Here is a 19,133-nt window from a genome sequence, read left to right as displayed (position 1 = left end):
CTCCGGAGAAGGGGAGTCGCGCGCTCTCTAGCCTCTGGAGCACCTTTTCGCAGTCTTTGATGTGGTCCACAACAAACCTCCGGCAACCATCCGGTGCAACTGACTCATCCTTATCCTCCACCGAACACCCTTTTATCGGTATCTCGTCCAAAAACGGCATGGTGATGTCTGGGATGCAATCTCTTGTTGAACACAGTGCTCGGCCACCACCGAGGAATAGGATCAACTCACAGAAAACAGGAAATACAAAATGCACGAAGACAATAGAGAGAAGAGTACACAGGATGTTTTACGTGGAAAACCCTAAATGGGAAAAACCACGGGAGTCCTCAAACTCCAACTATCACTATAAACAGAGATGTACAATGGTGAAGCTACAAGGCAACAACCTTGAGCTCACTGCCTTCGCCACAGGCGGCGGTAATACACAGAGGCAACGACCTCTTCGTCTCTCTCTCTCTCTCTCTCTCTCTTTGCTGCTCACTTAGCTCCCTCTAAGTGGAAAACCAGAAAAATGAGTAACCACCACTAAATTGTTTGCCCTAAGTCATATTTATACACATATGACTTTCGGGCTATTTACAAATATAGCCTAGATGGCCCTTGGCAAACATATTCACAAATATGTCCCCGCATCCGGATCTCTCTCCGGGTACATCCATCATCCGGCTCCGTAGCCGGGGTCTTCATCATCCGGATCCGGAACCGGGTCTTCATCATCCGGCTCCGGAACCGGGTCTTCATCATCCGGCTCCGATACTGGGTACTCCTCGTTCGCCACAGAAGAGAAGAGTACACAGAGGCAACGACCTCTTCGTCTCTCTCTCTCTCTCTCTCTCTCTTTGCTGCTCACTTAGCTCCCTCTAAGTGGAAAACCAGAAAAATGAGTAACCACCACTAAACTGTTTGCCCTAAGTCATATTTATACACATATGACTTTCGGGCTATTTACAAATATAGCCTAGACGGCCCTTGGCAAACGTATTCACAAATATGTCCCCGCATCCGGATCTCTCTCCGGGTACATCCATCATCCGGCTCCGTAGCCGGGGTCTTCATCATCCGGATCCGGAACCGGGTCTTCAGCATCCGGATCCGGAACCCGGTCTTCATCATCCGGCTCCGGAACCGGGTCTTCATCATCCGGCTCCGATACCGGGTACTCCTCGTTCGGGTCTTCATTCCCGATTCCCGGACATCTGACCATCCCATCCGGAGGGACCGTAATCCCAACAAACTCCCCCTTCACTTCGGCATGGGATGTCTTTCCAGTCCGACCCTCTTCCGGCACGCTTCCAGCTTGTCGGGTGTGAGCACTTTGGTCAGCATATCTGACCTGTTCTCGTCCGTGTGGATCTTCGTTAGCACGAACTCCTGGTCTTCTATCCTTTCCCGGATCCAGTGATATCTTCGCTGGATGTGCTTTGTCCGGGAGTGATAGGCCGCGTTCTTCGCAAGGTGGATGGCACTCTGACTGTCGCAGTGGAGTCGGTACTCCTCCTGCCGGATACCGAGCTCTCTAATGAAGTCCTTCATCCATATTATTTCCTTGCCGGCTTCAACAGCCGCCATGTACTCCGCCTCCGTGGTTGACAACGCAACCGTCTTCTGCAGCCTCGACTGCCACGAAACAGCTCCCCCTGCATACGTCATCACATACCCTGATGTGGACCGGCTGGTATCTGCATCAGCCGACATATCCGAATCAATAAAGCCGTCGAGTTCGGGCTTACCGGAGCCGAATCGGAGGCACACATTTGCCGTGCCCTTCAGGTATCAGAGTATCCACTTGGTCGCGTTCCAGTGCTCTTTGCCGGGATTGCTCATGTACCGGCTCACCACTCCGACTGCATATCCTATGTCCGGTCTTGTACACACCATTGCGTACATCAAGCTTCCGACGGCAGAGGCATATGGTACTTTCATCATGTCCTCCTTCTCAGCCTTTGTCTTGGGGCTTTGCTTGCTGGACAGTTTGCAGTTTGCCGGGAGGGTTGACCCGACCGGTCTTGCTTCCGACATGTTGAACCGGTGAAGCACCTTTGTCACGTACTTCTCCTGTGACAGCCACAACTGCTTCTTCTTCCGGTCCCGGATGATGTGCATCCCTAGTATTTGCCTCGCCGGACCCAGGTCCTTCATTGAGAAGGTTCGGTGAAGCGCTTTCTTCAGCATCCGTATCTTGCCCTGGTCCCGTCCGACGATCAACATGTCGTCCACGTACAGGAGGAGTATTAGAAAGTCTCCTCCTTCGAACTTCTTCACAAACACGCAGTGATCCGACTGCGTTTTGTGGTACCCTTCGTCGGTCATGAAAGAGTCGAACTTCCGGTACCATTGCCGGGGAGCCTGCTTCAGTCCGTAAAGGCTCTTCTTCAACCGGCATACCAGGTGCTCCTTCCCTTTCTTCTCGAATCCTTCCGGTTGCTGCATGTAGATCTCTTCTTCGAGGTCACTGTGAAGGAATGCCGTCTTCACGTCCATCTGTTCTACCTCGAGGTCCATGCTTGCCGCTATGCTGAGCACCGTCCGGATGGAGGTCATCTTCACTACCGGGGCAAATATCTCGTCGAAGTCGACGCCCTTCTTCTGCTGGAACCCCTTCACCACGATCCTGGCTTTGTATCTCGGGGGGTTTCCGGCATCTCCCGGTTTCAGCTTGAACACCCACTTGTTTCGAAGTGCCCGCTTTCCTTTCGGCAACTCCACAAGTTCATATGTGTGGTTCTCATGCAGGGAATCCATCTCCTCCTGCATGGCACTTAACCACCTGCGGCTATGGGTGTCAAGCTTTGCTTCTTCAAAACTCTCCGGCTCCCCCTCGTCGGTTAGCAGCACGTGCTCTGGTTCCGGAAATCTCCGGGGGGCCCTTCTCTCTCTTAGAGGATATCTCCGTTCCGGAGCTTCGGTAACCGGCTCCTCCGTTTCCTCTTCATCCGAATCCATTTCGGGATCGGGGCCGGTTCCGGTATCAGTTTCATCTTCCTCGGCCGGTTCTGTTTCTTCACCGTCTTCGACCGGATCCTCGAGTGCTAACCGGTCCCTTGCCGGTCGGGACTGCTCCTCATAGAGTTGATCCTCACCGGTCGACTTGGAGCTCTTCATCTTCTTCTCCGACTCCCAGTCGGCGAGTGTCTTGTCCTCCATGAAGATGATATCACGACTCCGGAATATCTTTTTGTCGACCGGGTCCCATACTCGGTAGCCGAACTCATCATCGCCGTAACCGAGGAATATGCATGGCCGGGTCTTTGGATCTAGCTTTCCTCTCCGGTCCTTTGCCACATGCACATATGCGAGACACCCGAACACCTTCAGATGCCGGTAGGATACTTCCCTACCGGTCCACACTCTCTGCGGCGTGTCTCCGTCCAAAGGTACTGAGGGTGATCTGTTTATCACGTATGTCGCCGTTGACATTGCCTCAGCCCAAAACCCCTTGGGTAATTTCGCATGCGCCAGCATACTCCGGACCCTCTCCATTATGGTCCGGTTCATCCTCTCGGCCAGCCCGTTCAGTTCCGGCGTCTTCGGCACAGTAAACTCGAGCCGGATTCCCTTCGAGCGACAGTACTCCTTGAACTGCCCCCGGTATTCCCCTCCGTTATCCGCTCGTATCGCTTTCAGCTTCTTGCCGGATTCCCTTTCCACTCTCGCGTGGAGTTCTTTGAAGACGCACAACACTTGGTCCTTTGTCTTCAACGGTGCCGTCCACAGCTTCCGGCTGTGGTCATCAATGAATGTCACGAAGTACTGGGCTCCGCCATGTGACTTCGTTTCTACTTGACACACGTCAGTGTGCACCAACTCCAATGGTGCGCTACGTCTCGTCGGTGGCCTTGAGTGGAAGGAGGTTCGGTTCTGCTTACCGGCCAGGCAATCGGTGCACTTCTCCAGGTGCACATGCTTCACTGGAATAAGGTTGTCTTCTGCAAGCCTCTTCATCCCCTTCTCACTCATGTGGCACAGTCTCTTGTGCCACAGCTCACCGGCAGTGTCGGCTGCCACGTTCAACTCCTCCGGACACAACCAGGCACTCATAAGGTACAATGTGTTGACTTTCCGGGCCCGAGCCACTATCAGGCTCCCCTTGCTGAACTTCATTACGCCGTTCCGGATGCTACCTGTGTAGCCTTCATCGTCTAGCCTCCCGGCCGAAATCAGGTTCAATCGAACCTCCGGAACGTGTCGGACATCCTTCAGCAACATTTTGCATCCGGTCGAGGTTGTCAACCACACGTCTCCTATGCCGGCAATCCGGCACGTACCTTCATTTCCCATCCGGACACAGCCGTGCTCACCGGCTGTGTAGGATGAGAAGTATTTCTTCTCCGGGGTCAGGTGAAACGACGCTCCGGAATCGACCACCCAGGTCATCTCTTCACCGGCAAGGTTCAGCTCCCTTTCTTCGGTAATGAGCATTATCTCTTCTTCACTTGCCGCGAGTGCCGTCGTTCCTTTCCGGTCCTGCCCTCGCCGATCCGGACCTCTCCGGTCCGTGGCTCCCCGGTATGCACCGTTTCGCTCCGGTGACTTCTTCGAATCGGTACCGTCGGTTCCGTTGTCTTTCCGGAAATGCCGACAGTTCTTCTGGAAGTGCCCCGGCTTCCCACAGTAGAAGCATGTAGGTCTTCCCCTCGACTGCGACCGTGTCCCCGACTTCTCCCGTCTTTGCGGACTCCGGTTCCGTTGTCTTCCCCGTTCCGATTCGGTAAGCAGCGCCTTCGAGTCGGAGGCCGGTTCTTTGTCTCTCCGACGTGCTTCTTCATTTAGAATACTTGTCTTTACCGTTAGTAAAGACAAGTTCTCTTCCTTACAGGAGGTGCTGAGAGTAACTACCAAGTTCTCCCAGCTCTCCGGAAGGGTACACATCAGCATGATGGCTTGCATTGCGTCATCCAACGGGAACTTGATCGCCGCAAGCTGGTTCACGAATCCCATGAACGTGCTGACGTGTTCGACCATGCTCTCGCCGTCCCGGTACTTAAGATTCACTATCTTCCTCATCAGGGAGGTCCGGGTCAGAGCATTCTTCCTCTCATACAGTCCGGACAGCTTCTGCCACATCTCATAGGCGTTCGTATCGTTCGCCACATGTTGCAGAACACTTACATCAACATATTGCCGGATCGTCGCTACGGCTTTCCGGTTCAGGAGCTTCCACTCCGACTCTATTACCCCCTTGGGTATCTCGGCATTGTCGATCGGTTCATACAGGTCTCGGACGATGAGAAGGTCTTCCATCTTTATCTTCCAGTCGGCGTAGTTCTGTGAGTTCAACACCATCATGCCCGGAGGCCCACTACTGCCGCCTTCCATTTTCTGTGTTACCGTCGCTCTGATACCACTTTGTTGAACACAGTGCTCGGCCACCACCGAGGAATAGGATCAACTCACAGAAAACAGGAAATACAAAATGCACGAAGACAATAGAGAGAAGAGTACACAGGATGTTTTACGTGGAAAACCCTAAATGGGAAAAACCACGGGAGTCCTCAAACTCCAACTATCACTATAAACAGAGATGTACAATGGTGAAGCTACAAGGCAACAACCTTGAGCTCACTGCCTTCGCCACAGGCGGCGGTAATACACAGAGGCAACGACCTCTTCGTCTCTCTCTCTCTCTCTCTCTCTCTCTCTGCTGCTCACTTAGCTCCCTCTAAGTGGAAAACCAGAAAAATGAGTAACCACCACTAAATTGTTTGCCCTAAGTCATATTTATACACATATGACTTTCGGGCTATTTACAAATATAGCCTAGATGGCCCTTGGCAAACATATTCACAAATATGTCCCCGCATCCGGATCTCTCTCCGGGTACATCCATCATCCGGCTCCGTAGCCGGGGTCTTCATCATCCGGATCCGGAACCGGGTCTTCATCATCCGGCTCCGGAACCGGGTCTTCATCATCCGGCTCCGGAACCGGGTCTTCATCATCCGGCTCCGATACTGGGTACTCCTCGTTCGGGTCTTCATTCCCGATTCCCGGACATCTGACCATCCCATCCGGAGGGACCGTAATCCCAACATCTCTTAGCACTTTGTTCATAGCGTTCACCATGTGCGCCACCAAGGTGGTCCCTCCTTGAGGCAAGGTGCACATCCGCACTAGGCCGAGAGGGGTTTGCATCGTCGTAATATCCTTGCTCTCCACGACTAGTTGGAACTGGTCGTACCCCGAGTATAGATCCCCGACCAAATAGATCGACCTTCCGGCGAAGGCCTCCGCAAACTCGTCAATGGTCGGCCCGATACCTGCATTTCGAATGGTCACTTTATTGATCGGTTGCAAGTCTTGAATGAAGCGCATCGTGTTGTCCTTCTTTGGCACAATAAACCACTGGGTCGAATACGGGGCACTCGACAGCTCGAGAATGCCCATCTCCACCTTCTGGTTCACCAACTCCATCAACTTCGGGATATGAGCTTTGGGTATCGGAATCGGCTTGAGATTCCACGGTACATGCGGTACCGTGAAGATCACCATTGGTTCCACAATCGTTGGGTCCACGCACCCGATCTCCCCCGGTGAGAATGTGAAGGCCTTCCCGTGCCTTTCGAGCATCCTCCGAAATCGGTCCTCCTCCACCAGTAGTAGAAAGCCACCCCCACCAACCTTGAGCTCACGTAGCGTTATGTTGGTGAACCGGTGTCCTATGCCGGCCGGATTCCGTAGACTTGGGTCCGATGCGACCCCTTTCATCCGTAACCTGCTGCCCTCCAGCAAGGGTGTCATGACTGGCCTCACCTTCCGGTCCACAGTCTTGTACCTCGTATGCACGTAGGCCGTCCGATCCGACTTGACCCTTTCCCCGAAGTCAGTAATGACTTCGTACATTTCCACCGAGTTAACCGGGATCATCCGGTCTTCATTGAGGCCTTCTTCGATCACCTTCCCAATTTCCCCGAGGGTGTTGTCAAAAGAGACCGCCTCCACAACACCGCTAATTTCCTCATCGGGGGTGAGGACTCCACGTATCTTGAGTCGTTCCTCTGCCCGCTTCTTCTCCTGGCCAATGATGCCGGCTATCGTACAACCTCCGCTATCGGAGAACCAAAACTCCCGACCTATGGTATAGGTGTGGGGATCCTCTGGGTTGTCCGAACTATCGCGGCCCCACGCCTTGATAGCCCTCTCTAAAAGTCCCCTTGTTCTCCGCTGCCGAGGGTTTCCCGGTTCCACTCATGGTTCGGCCGCACGGTCAGGAATTGGACGGAGTGTCATCCATCTTGGTTCTTTACGCGCGCGTACGCCGAACCGTTATCCAGCACCCTTGTCTCCGTACGTGCCGCCGTAATGTATGGCTCGCCGAGTATCACTGGTTGCGAGGATGTCTCTTGCACGAAAAAGTGTTGATCGATCTCGACGTCGCCAATCTTGATGCGCACGTTCGGGCACGCTCCGTGCAGCTCCTCCGTAGCGCGTGTCGCAGCACGTATTTTCCAGCCGTGCTTAGTGTTGATCGGCCACTTCCCCTTCTTATAGAAGTCCATGGACATCAGGTTGATCTCCGAGCCGTGGTCTATCAATGCCACCATTGGCTCCTGGACGTCCCTGATCCGAACAGGGGTCTTCGTAGTGGCTCTGGCCCAATGTGACCTCGTATAGTGGCTTTTCGCCAACTTGTCTTCTAGGGCCATGTCTTCCAGGCGCGCCGTTCGCACCTCCACCGGCTTCTACGGTTCCAGCTTCGTCGAGCCGTTTAATCTTCACCAAGTCTACGATGGAATCATGGAACTCCTTCTTGGCGATTCTGAGCACCTCCCTCAATGATAGCTCCACCTTGCTGTCGAGGATCCACTCTTCGATGACCTTCCATAGGTTTGTCGACCTCTCGATCTCCGTGCTCAACTGGTAACTGACCCACTTCACTTTGTCTGGTGCGCCGGGGTTGCCAGCATCGTTTTGCTTCTGCCCGAACCGGGTCTCGTACTGTTGTGAGGGATCGGCACCTCCGGCCTTTCTCGCATGCTTGTCTTCTATTAGAACCTCGTAGTTCTGGCACGCGGCTTCCACGAAATCAGTCTTCTCCTCAACCGGATCGTCTCTTTGGGCCTGCCCTCCACCATCTCTTTGGGCCTGCGCGATTTGCAAGTCGCGTACCATTTGTGTCACCTCCTCAAGAACCACTCCTCCAGATGGTCCCTTGACCACGCCGGTCTATGCTGAGGTCTCTACCAAATCCATAAAGTCCCACTTCGATAACCGAAGCGTGTCATCAAACCTGTATCGCTTGAGGAGCCGCGCTTCAAATCCCCCCCAGGTCCGGCATCCAGTCTGCACCACGAGCACCTCTACGTGGATGCCTTGTGTCGCTACTCGAGTGAACCCAACCATACGCATTTCTTCTGGGTTGACCCTCATCACCATCTCTGCTTGGTAGGCCACCAAATAACTCGTGGCATCGTTCCCATCGAACCGACCTATTGTGCTGACGATTGCTTCGATGGCCCTGTCGAGGGCGCCCGTGCCCTCACAAGCACTTACTATCCGATCGACTGTTGCCACCATGGCTTCGGCGAGCTTTGATCCCCTAATTTTTTATTCCTCTGCCACCTTAATTCACGTTGGGTTCACCAAATTAATGTCGTGTTGTTACGCTCACGCATAGGAAATAAGGCAGGACCGTGGGGGCCCTGAATCGAGGAACATGAGAGAGAGAGAGAGAGAGGCTCGTAGAAACACAGAGAGACAGAAAATGAAAGAATAGAATCCAATAACAATATAGATTATAGAGCTCGCAATGTTACAACCGGCAAGGCGACAAACTCAACACGGACGAACACACACACTGAAATTCGCAATGGAGCCACTACCAGAAGCACACGGGCTTTCACGCAGTAGAGGTAGCCAACTTAACCCCAAATCCCTATAGAAGCAACAACGATGGCGGAGGAGAGAGCTCGGTTCCCAGTCCGACAACACTTCGTCCTCCCAAAAATGTGATCCCCCCTCAGCCCCTTTTCCTCTCCTTTTATAGCACAAGGAGAGAGAACCGTTACAGACTGTTACATCACTTTTATTCCCTGTCCTAGCGGACCGAGATCCTCTTCGATTCCCTACCTAATGAATTTGTACTACCAAGTATATTTATATCGGTTGAAACAGGCCTAGTTATGTACAACTTAATAAATAGTGCGGCCACGCGTAAGGGTCGGTTCCTGCGTCTTTTCTCCCCGTTTCCTCCTATGGCTGGTTTTCTCCACAACACCGTTACCTCGTGTCGATGATTTGATTGATCATTTGCATGGGGCCCGATATTTTACGAAAATTGACTTACGGACAGGTTATCATTAGATTCGCATTGCCGAGGATGATATTCCTAAAACCGCTTTTCGTACGCGCTATGGCCATTATGAGTTTTTAGTCATGCCTTTTGGGTTGACTAATGCTCCAGCCACATTCCAACAAGTGATGAATGACGTTTTCCGAGATCAACTCGGTGATTTTGTTGTCGTTTTCTTGGATGATATTTTGATATATAGCTGTACCTTGCAAGATCATGTTCAACATATTCGATTTGTTTTGCAAAAGTTGCGTGACAACTCTTTCTAAATGTGATTTTTTCCAAAAATCTATTGTGTACCTAGGTCATTTAATTACGGAAAATGGTGTTGAAATTGAACCTTCTCATATTGAAAAGGTTAAACTTTGACCCATTCCTCGTAATATTCGTGAACTGCGATCATTCTTAAGGTTTGTTGGATTTTTATGAAAATCAATTCGTAACTATTCCAAATTGACTACGCCATTAACTGACCTTTTAAAAGGTCATCCACGTAAGTCTGTCAAACCAATTGCATGGAATGAACAACTTGACAAATCATTTGAGACACTCAAAGAGCATGTGTGTGTGGCTCCCACTCTTCTATTACCGGGCCCTTCTAAGCCTTTCTCAATCGAAATCGATGCCAGTGATTATGCTATTGGTGCCATTCTTTATCAAGGCGGTGACCCTATTGCTTTTGAAAGTAAGAAGCTTGATGCTGCTCAATCTCGTTATTTAGTTCAAGAGAAAGAGTTGTTTGCGGTAATACATGCACTTAAAACATGGAGGCACTATCTCTATGGAAATAAATTTGTGGTTACAACAGACCATCAATCATTGAATTATTTCTGTGACTAGCCAGATCTTGTTGGTCGTAAAGGCCGTTGGGCCGACCTTATGCAAGATTTTGATTTTTCCATACGGTATCGCAAGGGTTCTATGAACACTGTTGCGGATGCTCTTAGTCTGATTAAAGAAGTTACCTGTCATAGACACGATGGAATGCAGGGGGTTGAACCCATGACCTCTTGGTCTTATTGAGAAACCTTACTAATTGAGCTACATTCCATCTATGCATTATTATATCGTATAAGTTTCAACTTATTATATTGTAAGTTAATCACTAGAACTTTCAAGAAACTTCTAGAGAATGCATAGACATGCACTCTCTAGAAGTTTCCATGCATTCTCTAGATGTTTCCTAGCTTAAATGCATACCACCACATTTTTGTATAAATACTTCGGTGCACCTTGATTACAGTCAAGGTGAGCAACACCAGTTACGGAAGCATTAACAGATGCTCAACGGCAACATCGACGTGACAATGGCCTTTGACTCTATTGTGGTACCCCTGATCATGTCATCCACCAGTGCCCGATGCGAAGCCCTCATCATCAATCCCACCGTGCACGTCTTGCAGAGGTTTCTCGACAACAAGAAAATGACCGTGCATGTCTTGCGGAGGTTTCTGGACAATAGGAAAACGAGCAAGTCCGTCTGCAGTAGGAGCCATACCGCTGGACACTTTCCGTCACCCTAGTTCTTCGTGCTCCTACAATTCAGTCACGCCAGCATGAGGTTTTACTTTGCAAGTAAGTCTTTGTTTTGGGTCTATTTCAATAAAATCCCATGCCTTGCTCGATTCTGGTGCATCTACTTGTTTCATCGATATTGCGTTCATCTGAGCACATAAAATCCCAACCGTCTGCACAACACAACCCATATCCGTTGAAGTTATCGACGGACAGGATCTCTCTTCAGGGGCGATTACTGAAGCCACTGTCCCATTGGTATTTCAAGTTAGGTTCCACCAGGAGGAGGTATTAACATTCTACCTCATTGCAACCCCTCGTCATCCGATTGTTTTAGGGTTCTCCTGGTTGGAAACACACAATACAATGGTGGATTGGTGTAGCTGCTCCATCACTTTTCCACAAACACCAGCGCGGGCCCTTTCCACAAACATTTTTACTTGTGTGGGGGCTACTTTCAGCTTGGGTGCACATTCTTCTGATTTCAACTCAGTCTCCGACGTTGCCGATTCCATTGTGGCCGATTCTAGCGTGGTCACTTCCGTGCCCGTTGTGTCACAGGACGTCCCTACTCCCATCACCAATTTGCCCGCAAGATATAACGATTTTTTGGATGTGTTTGAAAAGCGAAATGCAGATCGGTTGTCGGCACATTGCCCCTATGATTGCCCAATCGAACTCCAAGATGGCGCACACCCACCATTTGGGCTCATCTAAGGGCTATCTGAACCCAAACTTGAGGCCCTTTGCACATATCTGGATGAAAACCTCGCCAAGGGCTTCATTCAACCCTCCAAATCACCAGCTGGAGCCCCAATCTTATTTGTCAAGAAGAATGATGGCTCATTATGCCTATGTGTGGATTATTGGGGTCTCAACAAAATTCCGGTATGTAATCGTTACCCCTTGCATTTAATTCCAACACTTCTTGACCGACTTTGAACCGGGCGTATCTTCTCCAAAATTGACCTTCAGGGAGTCTACAATCTGGTGCGTGTCAAGCCAGGAGACGAGTGGAAAACGGCCTTCCGAACACGCTATGGACATTTTGAGTACAAGGTGATGCCTTTTGGTCTCACCAATGCCCCTGCGGTCTTTCAACACATGATGAACAATTTATTGCGGGAGTATCCTGATCACTTCGTGGTGGTCTACCTTGACAACATTTTAGTTTTTCTTCCAACATAGGGGAGCACACCCGACACGTCCGATTGGTCCTATCCAAACTTCGAGAACATGGACTTTATGCCAAAAGTGAGAAATGTGAATTCGATCGGCCCTTTGTCGAATTCCTCGGCTACGTGATTTCACCCTCCGGGATCACAATGGATGCACGCAAGGTAGTGGCAATACCGATTGGCCTGTCCCTACTCGGTTGAAAGAGGTACAATGATGTCTTGGTTTTGCAAATTTCTATCGATGATTTATCAATGGTTTTTCTTCTTTAGTACAACCTCTAATAATCCTTACAAGAAAAGATACTCCATTTCTTTGGACCTCTGCGGCGCAACGTGCTTTTGATGCCCTTAAGGCAACTTTTCTCACAACCCCAATGTTGGTTCACCCCGACCCCACATGGCCCTTCCAAGTCGAAACCGATGCCTTCGTCTTTGCCATTGGAGTTGTCTTATCCCAACCAGACGACGAGGGCACACTACGTCCTGTTGCCTTCTACTCTCGAAAGTTTACCGCCCCGGAAATCAATTATCCAGTCTACGACAAGGAGTTGGCAACAATCATATCTGCCTTCACCGAATGGCGACCCTATTTGGTTGGGGCTCAACATCGCATCCATGTGTTGACCGACCACAAAAATCTAATTTACTTCACCACCAATCGTACATTGAATTAGAGGCAAGCCCGATGGTCATCTTTTCTCGCCTTTTACGACTTTGAGATCTTGTTTCAACCTGGAGTTCAACATGGGAAAGCTAATGCCCTCTCTCGGCGACCTGATTTTACATTGCGCCTAGGAGATGATGCATATTCACAACAATCCCATTGTTTGTTGTGGCCCAATCAACTTCAGATGTTCGCCACCTACATGTTACATGATGATTCTTTGCTCAATGAGATCGCCACGACAACCATGTCAGACCCATTTGCGAAAGAAATCATGGGTCGCATTAATGAACCATCTCCGGACATGAAAAGCTCATATCTCAACCAATTTACAAATCGGGATGGGTTACTATATCATAATCATCTCTTGTACGTTCCCGAAGGATCATGTCGTACACGGGTTCTATAGAATTGTCATGATGATCCTCTTGCCGGTCACTTTGGGATTACGAAAACCCTGAAATTGTTGTCTCGACGGTTTTGGTGGCCCCAACCTTGGAAATTTGTCAAGGAATTTATCAAGACATGTGATGTATGTGCTCGGTCCAAAATGCCTCACCATCAACCATATGGCCTTCTCCACCCGCTCCCCATTCCACGTCGACCATGGGTCTCTCTATCCATTGACTTTATCACTGACCTCCCTCTAGTTGGTGTACATGACTTGATGCTAGTCATTGTCGATCGGTTTTCGAAGATGGCTCACTTTGTTCCATGTTCCAAAACCATTTCCGGGGAAGAGACTCCTGATCTTTTTCTTAAAAATGTTGTTTGATTACATGGCTTACCCGAGGATATCACCTCTGATTGAGGTTCTCAGTTCGTTTCCCACTTTTGGCGACGACTTCTACAAACATTCGGGACTTCTGTCAACTTGTCCTCAACATACCATCCTCAAACTGATGGACAAACGGAGCGAGTCAACCAAATCCTTGAACAATACCTTCGGTGTACCGTGAGATACCAACAAGAGGATTGGGTGGACTTCCTTGCAATGGTGGAATTTGCTTACAATAATAGTATCCATGCTTCAACTAAGGTTTCCCCCTTCTTTGCAAACTATGGATTTCACCCTCGTTTCAACATTTCCATACCTGCAACTTCGGTAGAGATGCGTGCCCGCGCTTTACACGATGTCCATCGTGACCTCTCCTTGGAGCTTCGTGTTGCTGGTGACCACTATAAAGATCAAGCGGACCGACATCGCTTAGCTGCACCGACATTTGCAACCAGGGACATGGTTTGGCTGTTACGTCGTCACATCACCACCACACGTCCTTGTGCAAAATTGGACCTCAAAAGACTAGGCCCCTTTCGTATCATCGAGCAAATCAACCTAGTCGCCTTCTGGTTAGCACTTCGTCCAACATTTAGGATTCACAATGGTTTTCACGTTTCCCTCCTCGAAGTCTACCATCCTTCTCGAATTCCAGGACGACACCCTCCTCCACCGCCACTTGTGGAATTGTCGACAGGCGAAGAATATGAGGTTGACCAAATACTTTACTCTCGATATCGTCGTCGATAGCTCCAATATTTGGTCTTATGGAAAGGGTACCCCATTTCGGATGCCACATGGGAACCAGTTGCACATTTACAAAATGCTCCGGAGGCCATTCACGATTTTCATTAACGATACCCACATAAGCCAGCCGCGAGTCCCAGGAGACGGCCTTAAAGGGAGGATAATGTCATAGACACGATGGAATGTAAGGGTTGAACCCATGACCTCTTGGTCTTATTGGGCACCCTTACCAATTGAGCTACATTCCAGCAATGCATTATTATAAGTTTCAACTTATTACATTGTAAGTTAATCACTAGAACTTTCAAGAGACTTCTAGAGAATGCATAGACATGCACTCTCTAGAAGTTTCCATGGATTCTCTAGATGTTTCCTAGCTTACATGCATACCACCAATTACGGAAGCATAATTTAGTTCTCGCTCTTTTGTCTACCCCCCCCCCCCCCCCCCCCCCCCCTCTCTCTCTCTCTCTCTCTCTCTTTCAAAGCTCTCTGTAAGTTCACTCCGTCCATCGTTTTCTACGTTCTATAGCTCGTTGGAAAGCTCTTTGAGAGAGCTTTCTAAAGAATGTTCATTTACTGAATTCCGTTACCGTGGCGAGAAGTTATGAGCATTTTCATCCGCAGCCATCTTTGCCCCACGGTTCCTCAAACGGAAGGTAGATTTTGAAGCCCTAAATCGAGTGAAAGGTACATTCTCTCTCCTTCCCTCTTTGTCTCTCTTTTCCCGTACGGTTTGTCCCTACAATGGCAAATACTCGTAAAACCGCCGCAAAGTTTGGGGGTATGATTGATAATGAGCCGAGATCACCAACAAATCTCGATTCTAATGCAATGGACAAAATGCTTATGAGTCACTTGATTTCTCTTCAAGAAACCATAAACAAGCAAGGTGAAGAGATTAGGATGTTAATGAAAGAGAATACTAAGCTCCAAAGTGTTGTCATTGAGAATGAAAGTCTTAAACAAGTGGTTGCAAAACTTCAAGAAGAGATTCAAGAATGTAAAAGAGCTTCATTTGAAACAAATGAGCGCCTTAACAAGATTGAGTTAAAGGAAGCATTAAAAGAAGAAAAATTGGATACAATGAGGCGGGATGTAAGTGAGATGAAAAATGTATGTACAACGAAGTCATGGGCCGATGTATGTGGTGGGGATGTGTTATCAAACTCATCTAATATGCATGTGATGCATCAAGAGAAGAATATAGAAAGCATAGATGTCCGAGAATTGAAAGAACGCGAACGACGATCAAAGAACATTGTCGTCCGTGGGATTAAAGAAGAGAGTATGGAAACACCCGCATCCCTTGGAAAGGCCATTGGTGAATTTTTTAGCATGCATTATGGGATGTCAGATGTGAATGTATATGGGGCACACCGAGTTGGGAAACATGGTGTTACTCGCTCCGGAGAAAGGCCTATTGTATGCACAATGACAGATGATACAAAGCGGCGGATCATACTCGAAAATAGTTGGGTATACCTCAAAGGTACACAATGCTTTGTGAGTGAAGATCGTACTATCTCACAACAAAATGCTCGTCGTAAAGCATATGAAGAAAGATTGAAAAACAAGGTTAAGGATGTGCCTAAAGATGGAAATGTAGGCAAATAGGGACACGTGATCTATGAGACTAACCCACGCCTTTTACGACTATGCTTTTGGAATTGCAATGGATACCCATGGAATGCGGGATTTGGCATAGAGGAGTTCACCAATGACTCGGATATCACACTTCTTGTTGAAACATGGGAGCATGATACTCAAAGGATTCAAGGTTTAGGAAACTATAATGTACACTCTTTGATATGGAAGAAAAATCCAAGACAAAGAAGAGGACAAGGAGGGGTGGCATGTTTGATTAAGAAGGAAACAGAGAAATATGTGTCAATCATAAAAAATGATGAAAATAAATGCTACATATGGCTCAAAATAGAAACACCTAATGATTTGCCCACTTTTGTTGTTGGATGTTACATTCCTCATCAAGATTCTAACTTTTATGCTTGTTTGGATAAAGATCAACCGTTTGCCAATCTAGAAGATGATATTGCTTATTTCAAATCCAAAGGGGAAGTTATTGTCTTTGGTGACATGAATGCTCGTACAAGAAGTTTCCAACTTGATTCACAAGAATCTTTCATGCCACATATCTCAAGGATGCAAGAGGATATGCAAATGTATAACCGCTCTTCTAGCGATGAAAAAGATCCGGACCAATTTGGGAAGTTACTCCTACAAATGTGCAATAGTACCGGATTGCTTATTGCAAATGGTATTTCCTTATGGCCCAACACTAATGGTTTTACATGTAGAAAATACAACGGAAATAGTGTGATTGATTATGTGCTACTTTCCGAAGGTATTTTGGATCGTATACATAAATTCTCACTTGGTGAATGGACACCGGAATCAGATCATAGGCCTTTATGTATTGATCTCAAATGTATGCATAGGTTTGATTGTGAGAAGGCTATTGAAGATAATAAACAACCGCACTTGAGCATGAACCTTAAGCGAGCACCCATGTATTCCAAGATGGTTGAGGATATGTTACAAATGACAAAGATACAACATGGTGCCACACTAGAATGCAAATGGGAAGCTTTCAAGAAAGTCATTCTCTCATGTACAAACAAATGTTTTTCGACCAACCGCACATCTTGGAAATGCACCAAGAAACTTAGGAAAAAATGGTTTGATAAAGAATGTCGTGAAGCTCGAAAGTGCCTTATGGTTTTGGATGTAGTTAAGGATAAAGAGAATTACCAAAAGCATTTGCATGAGTATAAAAGGCTTATTCAAAGAAAGAGAAGAATATGGGAAGTTACTCAACAATTTATCCAAACGCAAGAGAAAGCACATGCATGTGCTAAATTTTGGGGAAATCTAAAGGGAAAACGTGTTGAGAGTTATGGTGACTTAACTCTTCACGACTTGTCTATGCATTGTAAGAATTTATATGAGTTATCTCTTGCCGGAAAGATGATGTGTTATGGTTCTCTTTCACATATGCCTTCCTTCTTTACAATTGAAGATATATGCATAGGACTTAAGAAATTGGCCTCTCGAAAGGCAAGCGATCTTCAATGTATAAAGGCTGAAATGCTCAAATGGACGGGAAAGGAAGCACATATATGGATAAGCGATATGTTTAATGATGCATTGCAACATGGTATGCCGTACGATTGGACTACAAATTGGATCAAACCTTTACATAAAGGTGGAGATATAAATAATGTAAACAACTATCGAACCATCATGGTTGGCTCATTAATGGCAAAACTATTTGGATGTATAATGGAATCAAAGATAAGTGTATGGGCTGAAAAAAGTGGTAAGAGAGCTTATGGACAAGCTGGCTTTCGGAAACACCATAGCACCATTGATCACCTTATCACCCTTCGAGTATTAATGGAGGAAAGTCGCCTTAGAGGTAAAGGTTTATATTGTTGCTTTGTAGACTTCAAGAAAGCTTTTGATATGGTACCTCGTGAGCATCTTTGGAGGCGAATGGAAGAACTTGAGGTGCCAAGTGAATATATGCTTGCAATTTCCCGAATTTATGAGAAGGTTATATGTTGTGTGCGCATGAGAGATAAACTTTCAGATTTTTTCAAAAGCACTATTGGTGTTAAGCAAGGATGCCCACTCTCACCAACACTATTTGGTCTATGCATTGATGAATTGGAAGAAATGGTTACCAAGTTTGCAAAGGAAGAATGTGTTGAAGAAGTTGCCATTGGGAATGTTGTGATTATGCTTTTGCTATATGCAGATGACGTAGTGCTTTTTGCAAATACTTTAGGAGATGCACAAAAGCTTATGAAGGCATTGGAAAAATTTTGCATGCATACTAAATTAAGTGTCAATAGCTCTAAAACAAAGATTATGCTTGTGAAGAGCCAAAAAAGAGATAAACCATGCATTATGTACAACAATGAGCCACTTGAATGTGTGGAAAGCTTCAAATATCTTGGCCTTGAAGTTCCTTCAAATCATAGATGGAATGAATGTGCTACACGCCGCTTAGAGGCGGGCAAACGAGCATACTATGCATTTGAGAACACATGCAATCTTGGAGATATTAAGTGTTGGGTCCTCAAGAAATATCTTTTTGACACTTTGGTGACACCAGTTCTTCTCTATGGGGTGGAAGTATGGGGCGGTAGCATCACTAAGTCTATGTGGAAAGAGTTTGAAAATGTCCAAAAGCATTTTCTTACCAAGTTTCTACAAGTTAAGAAACAAACGCCCTACACCCTCCTCCTCCTTGAGACAGGATCACTTCCCATTGAGATCATGGCCATGGAAAGGGTTGTTGAATACATGCTTAAGGTTCAAAAAAGTCCCTCACATCGACTTCCTAGAATTGCGTGGGAAGCAAGCAAAAAGATTCATTGGGAGCGGGGTTGAAGCAGATTTGGCTGATTGCATGTTGAAGCGTTCCAAGACACGTCCGATATAGTCGGTCTGAGACAAAAAGAGATGTCGTTTATCGTGATGCCGACTAATTTTCATGCCAAGGATGTGTCGTGCCGGACCGAGGTCCTTCATGGCAAACTTCAACCGCAGTTGCCGAACGAGATCGGCAAGTTCGCCCGCGTGGCGTCCAGAAATTAGCATGTCGTCCACGTAAATGATGAGGAAGATGGGTGATCCATCTTGAGCTGTGTTGGTGAAGAGACAATGGTCCTCATCGCTTTTGGAGAAGCCGATCGATTAGATGAAGTCGTCGAACTTCTTGTACCATTGTCGCGGTGCCTGTTTGAGGCCGTATAGGCTCTTCTTGAGTCGGCAGACTAGATGTTCTTGGCCAGTTGCCACGAAGCCTTTTGGCTGCTCCATATAAATTTCCTCCTCGAGATCACCATGGAGGAAGGCTGTTTTGACATCTAGCTGAATCAGCTCCAAGTTGTCGGCTGCCACGACGCCGAGCAGAAAACGAAGGGTTGT

The sequence above is a fragment of the Azolla caroliniana genome, unplaced genomic scaffold, assembly GCF_043228905.1.
Source record: "Azolla caroliniana isolate FFs.n. ecotype wild unplaced genomic scaffold, voAzoCaro1.0.p SCAF_13, whole genome shotgun sequence".
In the NCBI taxonomy this organism is placed as follows: domain Eukaryota; kingdom Viridiplantae; phylum Streptophyta; class Polypodiopsida; order Salviniales; family Salviniaceae; genus Azolla; species Azolla caroliniana.
Note: the sequence above shows the minus strand (reverse complement) of the source record.